The following is an 8791-nucleotide window of genomic DNA, read 5'->3' on the forward strand; positions in this document are numbered from 1 at the left end:
ACTTTCAGCTGCATTTTCTTTCAGTTTCTCAGCCTCTTAGGTACAGCTTTAGAATCAGCAAATGACTCCAGGGGAAAAGTGGTGCCAAATGTCAGCTCACTCAAAAGACACTGTGGGCCAGGCGTGGTGTCTCACGCCTATAATCCCAGCACTTTGGGAGGCCAAAGTGGGCAGATCACTTGAGGTCTGGAGTTCGAGACCAACCTGGCCAACATGGCAAAACCCCGTCTCTACTAAAAATACAAAAATTAGCTGGGCATGGTGGTGAACACCTGTAATACCAGCTACTCAGGAGGCTGAGGCATGAGAATCACTTGAACCCAGGAAGGGGAGGTTGCAGTGAGCCAAGATTGGGCTGCTGCACTCCAGCCTGGGTGACAGAGGGAGAGTCTGTCTCAAAAAAAAAAAAAAAAAAAAAGACACTGTGGCCCACCAGTCAATGCAAAGGCTTATGGTGGTCAGGTGATCAATGGAGTCTAACTCACAGCAGGCCCACTCAGTGGCTATTTCTCCAGTTCCTGAGTACCTGGCAACAAGGGACATGCTGGTAGGAAATGTTGAGTCAAAGCCCTTGTAATGTCTTTTTCCTACCAAAATAGTAAAACAGAAACAATACTGCACTCCTGGGGGAATTGCAGAGGTTAATGCCACCAACAAAGACTTGAAAGAAATAGGAGGGCACTGTCTATCACACCCCCATTTAACTTATCTGTTTGGGCTGTGCAGAGCCAGATGGATCCTGGAGGATGACTGAACCATCTTAAACTAAATCAAATCGTGAGACTCCACTTGAAGCTGCTGTCCCCAGGCAGTGTCTTTACTGGAGCAAATCAACACAGCTTCTGGCACTGGGTATGACGCCACCGACCTGGCCCTTTCTCCATACCAGTGTTCAAGGGCTAACAGAGCAGTTTGCTTTTACCTGTCTGGTCCAAAGGTATATCTTCACAGTGTTGCCTCAGAGTGACATCAACTTACCAGTTCTCTGCTCTCATGTAGTCCACAGAGATCTTGATCATCTTGATGTTCCACAAAACATCCCACTGGGTCCATCACATTGATGACATTATGCTGATTGGCTGAAGTGATTGATCCCGATTACCTGGGTCGATTGGGCTGCTGCTATGCAATGGAGGCAAGGAGGACCGTGTCTGGAACCCAAGGGAAGTCACCGAGTCATCTCTTAGTACTCCCTTGTCCAGCAGTAGAGATTAATGGGCAATGTAGCAACAAAAGAAATTCATTTTCTTTTTAATTAATGGACAATGTAGTAACATTTCCATTAATCAATGGACAATGCAGCAAGAAAAGAAATTTTTTGTCCATTAATTAATGGACAATGTAGCAACAAAAGAAATTAAGAAATTAATGGACTATGTAGCAACAAAAGAAAAAGCAGCACAGCTGGGGACTCAGATCCTTCGGGAATGAAAGTTTGAGTCATTCTACCAGGTAGAAAATCCTGAGCTGCTGAGATTTGGGCCAGGAGGAAAAGAAAGTTATAGACTGGACTGTGGAAGAAAGAAGCCACAGATACTAACCATGAGCTCATGACCAACTACAGAAGTGAGGACTGTAGAAGCTTTGCGTATTTTCTCTTTGCTTTTTGTACGCATGTGTTTACTATGCATACAACGCATAGTATGTATGCATGACATATACTAACCATTTTTAAATATCTCCTTCCTATTTTAAATTTTTATCCAAGTTGTTGGAGGTCAACTTTACAATTTAGTCTTTAGGTAATAGAATATTCCATGGGACCATGACTAAATTTGAAGAGTAATAGAGGCAGTGATGGATACAGTAATTGGGGTTTTGCATCTTTTGGGATTTTGCTTCTTTTTATCTTGGGGAAAGGTGAGAGTTCCTCCCTTGTAAGGAGAGCCATAACTTGTTAGGTAGAAATACTGAGTTGTTTGGTTTTTGTATGACAGTCAAATGTGTGTAGAAGAGTGTGTATGAAACCTGGGTATTCAAAGGGGTAGTCTGTGCCAGGGGTGCATTTATGGCCTGTCAGCTCTAAATTCACCCTTCAGTACCTGCTGTGCAAAAATGAACTGAGCTTTCAAGCTTTCCTCTTTTATAGCGAACACGATGTTAAGCTTCGTCAGTAGAGGGCAGTGGAAGGGCACTTAGGGAATGTCCTTTTTAGCTGCAGTGGCTGTGCTTTGCTTTTCCTGCACCCGGCGCTCTGACCACCCGCAGTGCGCTCTGTGTGGAAACATCGCTGGTGCTCTGCCCCAGCCACACGTCCAGAGCATGAGCCTCCTAAGGCTTTGCGGTCCTAATTGGGGCCGAGGAACCACGTTGCTGTGTCCCCATCCTCCACCCCCTGCCCAGCCCCGGGACAGACACTGTGCTTCAGGCCTTTGACTGCAGTGTGGCCTCCGCTCCCTCTGCATGCCCCCCACCAGCCTTGGCTGGCTCACACTCAAGAGGCCGGATTCCTGCTTACCAAGTGAAGGCAGAGAAGCTCATGCCCCAGTAGCCCAGAAACTCGCTTGCCATCCAGGAGTCTGCAACCGCACCTTCTCAGCAAGGATGCAACCTGGGGAAGAAGTGCCCCTCCAGGCAGCCCCTCCTTAGGGCCTTTCCACCAACCCTCGGGTACCCGTTTTTGTTTTCTTTACATCTTTATAGTTATTCTCCTATAATAGTTTAATAATTGCTTATATTAAACTTCCCCTTTTTCTGTCTCCTGATTGGACCCACACTGATAAGCAAGATGATAATGAAAGGAAGCCCCAGAATGTCAGCTGGGCCGCTGGCCTGTCTGTCAATTCGTTCCAATTACAACAGGAAGCCAGACGGCTCCAAGGAGGGATGTCTCTGGAACAAAATGACAACTGATAGCTTCTCTCATCTCATGGAAAAGTTAACTGAAAAGCTGCAGAGGGCATGGGAAGAATTATCTACACATACATAGAATCATAAGAAAATTAAAATTTACTTCATCACGTAGAAAATTATATTGAGAAGCTACGGAGAAAATGGGAAGAACTGGCTAGAGGCACATAAATGCCTAAGAAAATGAAAGTGATTTCAGCACTTAAATTTAAGCGATGGTTAAATCCATAATTAGCAATTAATTATAAAAGAAAGGAACTATAATATATTAGATGTGTAATTAACAATATGAAGACAATTAAAGTGATTTAACCAAAATTACAATAAACCTGTGATTGAGAGGTGGGGGATAGCAAACAACAGGTGGGGATAGGGTAGTATAAGAAGCCAAATAACCGTGCAATTGCAAATGATATTGGAAGAAAAGGAGGCATTAGCAAAGAATAAGTCTGCCTGTCCAGAAAGCATATCATCGTTAATGGGTACAAAAATAGAGTTAGATACAGTTAATAAGATCTAGTATCCTGCCAGGTGGGATGCCTCATGCCTGTAATCCCAGCACTTTGGGAGGCTGAGGCAGGTGGATCATTTGAGGTCGGGAGTTTGAGACCAATCTGGCCAACATGGTGAAACGCTGTTTCTACTAAAAATACAAAAATTAGCTAGGCAGTAGTGGCGCATCCCTGTAGTCCCACCTACTTGGGAGGCTGAGGCAGGAGAATTGCTTGAGCCTGGGAGGCGGAGGTTGTGGTGAGCTGAGATCGGGCCACTGCACCCCAGTCTCAGTGAGAGAGCGAGACCCCATCTCAAAAAAAAAAAAAAAAAAAAAAAAGATTCATAGCACAACAAGGTACTACAGTCAACAATAATTTATTGTACATTTTAAAAGAACTAAAAGAGTATAATTGGAACGTTTGTAACACAAAGAAAGGATAAATTCTTGAGGTGATGGAACCCCATTTACCTTGATGTGGTTATTACACATTGTATCCTTGTATCAAAATATCTCAGGTACCATATATATAATATTAAAAATTAAAGCAAATTCAAAGAAAGAAAGCATATCACCACGCTATACCAATGGTGGATACAAGGCAAAGGCCACGCAGAAACAGAACAGAACAGCCCGGATACGGATACGTAAGAAAAACAGCAGGAAACAAAGGCCACTGTGAGCTAAGCCTTGTAAAAAAAAAAGCTGACTTTCAAAGTTTGTTTTGTTTAACAACTTAGGCATTAGACGACCAATTATTCAGCTGAGAGCCACTATTCAGTAGGGCGTTTGATGTGGAGACGTCATGGAGAGTTGGAAAACATGCAAACTAGCAAAGGCAACCCAGAAGAACACCACTAGCCGTTCCACTACGCGAAGTTTAACTCTGTGTTTCTGAAGCTTCCACGTGCATGCGGATGACCTGGTGTTCTGTTAAAATGCAGATTCAGAGTCAGTAAATCTGGGATGGAGCCTGAGATGCTGAATTTCTAACAGCTCCCAGGTGGTGCTGATTGCTGCTGTTGGTCTGCTATTCTTTGAGTCCAAGAGTCTGAGTGACTGTAGATCTGCCATGCAACCAATCATTACAAAAAAAAAAAAAAAAAAAAAAAAAAAGATACAATAAGTTGACTGAGACAGGACAGAATATGGGAAACACAGGTGTATACATAACATTGTAAACCAAAACGTATCTGAGGCAGGTCTCAATTAATTTAGAAGTTTATTTTGCCAAAGTTAAAAACACGCCCAGAAATAAGGATTACAAATCTGCGGGATCAATCTGTGTTCCATGCCATTTTCCAAAGGTGGTTTTGAGGGCTTCAATATTTACAGGGGAAAAGCAGGTGGAAGAGGAAAGAGGGAGGATATGGTCACAGTACAGAACCCACAAGTTGCAAGAGAAAAGGAGCAGGTAAGGGAATAGTCAATTATGAGTTAGTCTTGTGCTCAGTGAGTTGGCACTTTGTATAAGATAAGGTGAATATATAGTAGCTATCTGTGGGGATATTTAACCTTTTATCTGTAGCTATCTGCTTAGGAACAAAAGGAAAGGCAGCTTCTTGAATGATTCAGCTTTTGGCTTATTTTTTTTTCCTTCTGTCAAAGTGAATTGGGGTTCCAAGATTTTATTTTTCTTTCCCAACATGGGGCTACTTGTCTCTAAGTGCTATAGGGACAATTGGCTCATATGTGCACAAATGCTAAAGAACTCTATCTTGGAAGTGGAGGAGACATGGGAGAGACCTAAGAAACTTTGTAGAGTCTTAGAAAATTCTCAACATCAAGGAGATGCATGAGAAACCACATAGATGAGAACCACACCCCACGCCCCCCACTGTACTAGCAGTGTTATCAGTGGTGACAACCATCCCCAGTCTAAGAACCAGTGACTTAGAAAATTCTCGTTTCCATGTGGATGGCATTGATAGGTAGATCTGGAAAGTGTACCAGTAATTTGGCAATTTTTCATGACCTGCTTAAGAACTGTGTAAGGAAATATGGATTAGATGCTATTTACAATTAAGTAGAGTAGTCACTGGTTTAATAACCATACCCAAAGGATATTGATTAATTGACTGATGTCCACTTAAAGGAAGGTTTCCAGGACCCTGTGTACAGCTTTTTCATGTTCAAGTAAGGTCCATGATTGGAATGAACCTTGGGATATGAAAGATGTACATCAAGTCTCTTCTGCAAGTGGCAGAAAGACCAATTCAAACAGCCTTAAGCAAAAAGAGAATGTATCTGCTTATTAAAGTCCAGAGCTTGGGTGGGTTTCAGGCAGGTTGGCTACTCAAACTGGGCCCTGCTCTCTACAAGTAAACAGAGAGCCACAGAGTGATGGCGTGGATGTTGTAAAGAAGGATGTACAGAAACAGGGTGCAAAAGGAGGAGGGGTCAGATCCACTTGGTAAGAAACAGCCAGGAAAAACCTCATAGAAATGTCTTGACTGAGTCTTGGGACACAGGAAGACAGTCCTTAAGAAGTCAGGTGAGCCAGGCATGGTGGTTCACGCCTGTAATCTCAGCACTTTGGGTACTGAGGCGGGAAGATCGCTTGAGCCCAGGAGCTCAAGAGAAGCCTGGGCCACATGGCAAGACCCTGTCTCCTCAGAAAATAAACAATAGCCAGGCATGGTGGTGCACCTGTAGTCCCAGCTACTTGGGAAGCTGAAGCCAGAGCATCACTTGTGTCCATGATGTTGAGGCTGCAGTGATCCATTTTTGCACCAATGCACTCTGGGCAACAGAACAAGACCTTGTCTGGAGAAGAGGAAGAAGAAGAAGAAGGAGAAGAAGAAGGAGAAGGGGAACGGGAAGGGGAAGAAGGAGGGGAAGGGGAAGGGGAAGAAGGAGGGGAAGGGGAAGGGGGAGGAGAAGGGAGAGGAGAAGGGGGAGGAGGAGGAAGAGGAGAAGAAGGACAAGGAGGAGGAAGAAGATGAGGAGGAGGAAGAAGAGGAGAAGAAGAAGGAGGAGGGGGAGAAGAAGGAGGAGGAGGGGGAGGAAGAGAAGGAGGAGGAAGAAGAGGAGGAGGAGGAGAAGAAGGAGGAGGAGGAGGAGAAGAAGAAGGAGGAAGGGGAGGAAGAGGAGGAGGAGGAGGAGAAGAAGAAGAAGGAGGAGGAGGGGTAGGGGGAGGGCCCGCCAGGGAAGGGGAAGGGGCCATCAGGAGGCACCAGTGCATAGTAATTAGGTACTTACATATGACGTGCTGGAGTCAGAATGCCTAGGTTCAAATCTTGCCTCTACCTTGGGCCTGTTATACTTCACCTTTCTAGCCCTTTGTTGCCTTATCCACAAAATAGGTATATTAGTAAGATTTTTAAATAATAGCTAACATTTCCTGAGGGTTTATGAGATACCAGGTGTCATGCTTAATGCCTCAGACATTGTTACATTTACCTAGGAGATAGATATTGTTATTACCCCTATTTTCAGATGAAGAGACTATAGTTCAGGAAGTAACTTTCTCCATCATAGATACAAAGGAGAGACTAAGAATTTAAACTCAGGCAGAGGCAGAACCTGTGCTTTTAGCCATATATTCCTCCAGCTTTCTAGAAAATGTTTGGAAAACAGTTATCTTCATCTATCATCACAAGATTTTCAGACAGGTATTTTCCTCCACGTCTGTCACTCACAATTCAACTTTACTTTCTCTGCAACATCTCTTCAACTCTCTTGAGAAGCTCAGATGAAAACAGCGAAAAGCTGCAAATCCAGCAGAAAATCCTTTTCAAAGGATTTGTCTACTTTATTTTAATCAATTAATTATAGAGACAGGATCTCGCTCTGTTGCCCAGGCCGAAATGCAGTGGTGAGACCATAGCTCACTGTGGGCTCAAACTCCTGGCCTCAAGGGATCCTCCTGCCTCGTTCTCCCAAGTAGCTGGGATTACAGGGGCAAGCCACCACTCCTGGTGGCTCTGTCCACTCTAAAAGTCACATTGGATTACTTTGAAGTGGTCAGACTTCTCATAATGCTGTAGTTTGAGGCATTTTCTTTTTGGCAAGAAGTTAAAGATCACAGGATCTTGCTGCAGGGTCCCAGGTGTTGATTTACCTTTGGGGTAATCCTCTGGCCTAGCATTGTGTGTTGTGGAGCTGTCTTCCTTTTCTTTTTCTTTTCTTCCTAGTATGAGCCTGTCTGTATATGTTCCACTCTGAGAATTACCATGTAGGGGAGTTTGAAAGTGTTTTTGTTGTTGTTGTTGTTTTGCTGGGCCTGAGAATTAAACCGACATAAGACAGATCAATAGGAAAGAAGCATACACATTCACTTAATACAAGTTTTATGTGGCATTGGAGCCTTCATAAGGAAATAAAGACCCAAAGATACAACTAGAGTCAAACACTTACATGCTGAGTTGGACAAAGAGTAGTAAACTGTGAAAATGTGATAAGGCTTGGGCTGGGCAGTTAATTGGGTAGAGAAGTGACTAGGAAGATAAGGGCTAGTCTAACAAGGTTTGTTTGCACAAATTTCCCTTGGCTTCAACTTCTAGTCCCTGATGATAAGCATAACACTTCTTTTGGTATACAATGATATCTTTTCACATGAGAATTTCCTCTCCTCTTTAGAAACAGAATGAAGCTCAGAGTGATCTTCTTGCACCTGCTGTTTTTTAAGTGCCTTTAACTCAAAATAGTCAATATGCCACAGCTGCATATTTGGGGCTTGTAAATTCTTAACTCCCTTCAGCTATTAGTAGCTCTATTGTGGTTGATTGTTTCTCTGTGTGAAGATCTGAAATATACAAAACATTCAAACTTTAAATGTTTATCTGCTGGGAGGAAACTGCCTCAAATATAAATAACCCTATGTAAGTGTAAGTCTTTTTATTCCAAATACCAAAAAGGAAGGGAAGACCCAGGCTTAAAGTTGACTCGGTTTCTGTTCTGGTGAAGAAGAGGTTGGGATTATTTTTGTAGGATTTGAACTCCCACCATGAGGCATATCCCAACAAAACCTGCTAGGATGAAAGGCAGGTTGCAAATCACTGAAAGCCATTTGGATCAGTGGTTCTCCGCCTTGCCTCTCCATTAGAATTCACCTGGGGAGATGGTAAAAATTCCCAATACCCAGGCGGATCACATCTGGATCTCCGGAGTTGGGGCCCAAGCATCAGTATTTTAGTGTGCAGCCAGTAGTGAGACCGCAGACACTCAGTGGTGCTCCACAAGCTTGAATGTGCCTGTGATGCATCTGGAAGTCTAGGGAAAAGGCCGGTTTTGATTCAGTAGCTCTGGGATGAGGCTTTTCCAGCGAGCTTCCAGGTGACATGGATGCTGCTGGTCACTGGACCACACTTCACATAGCCAGGCCCAAAGGGTGTAGCTCTGCCTACAGAAATTGACACCAAAGGTCCTCAGCAGCACAGGACAAACTTGCACCCCAAGAGGGCTGCTGCCAATCTGTTATCAGTTCTATAAGTGGCTGCTCATCAG

The sequence above is a fragment of the Pan troglodytes genome, chromosome 1 (assembly GCF_028858775.2).
Source record: "Pan troglodytes isolate AG18354 chromosome 1, NHGRI_mPanTro3-v2.0_pri, whole genome shotgun sequence".
NCBI classification, from domain to species: domain Eukaryota; kingdom Metazoa; phylum Chordata; class Mammalia; order Primates; family Hominidae; genus Pan; species Pan troglodytes.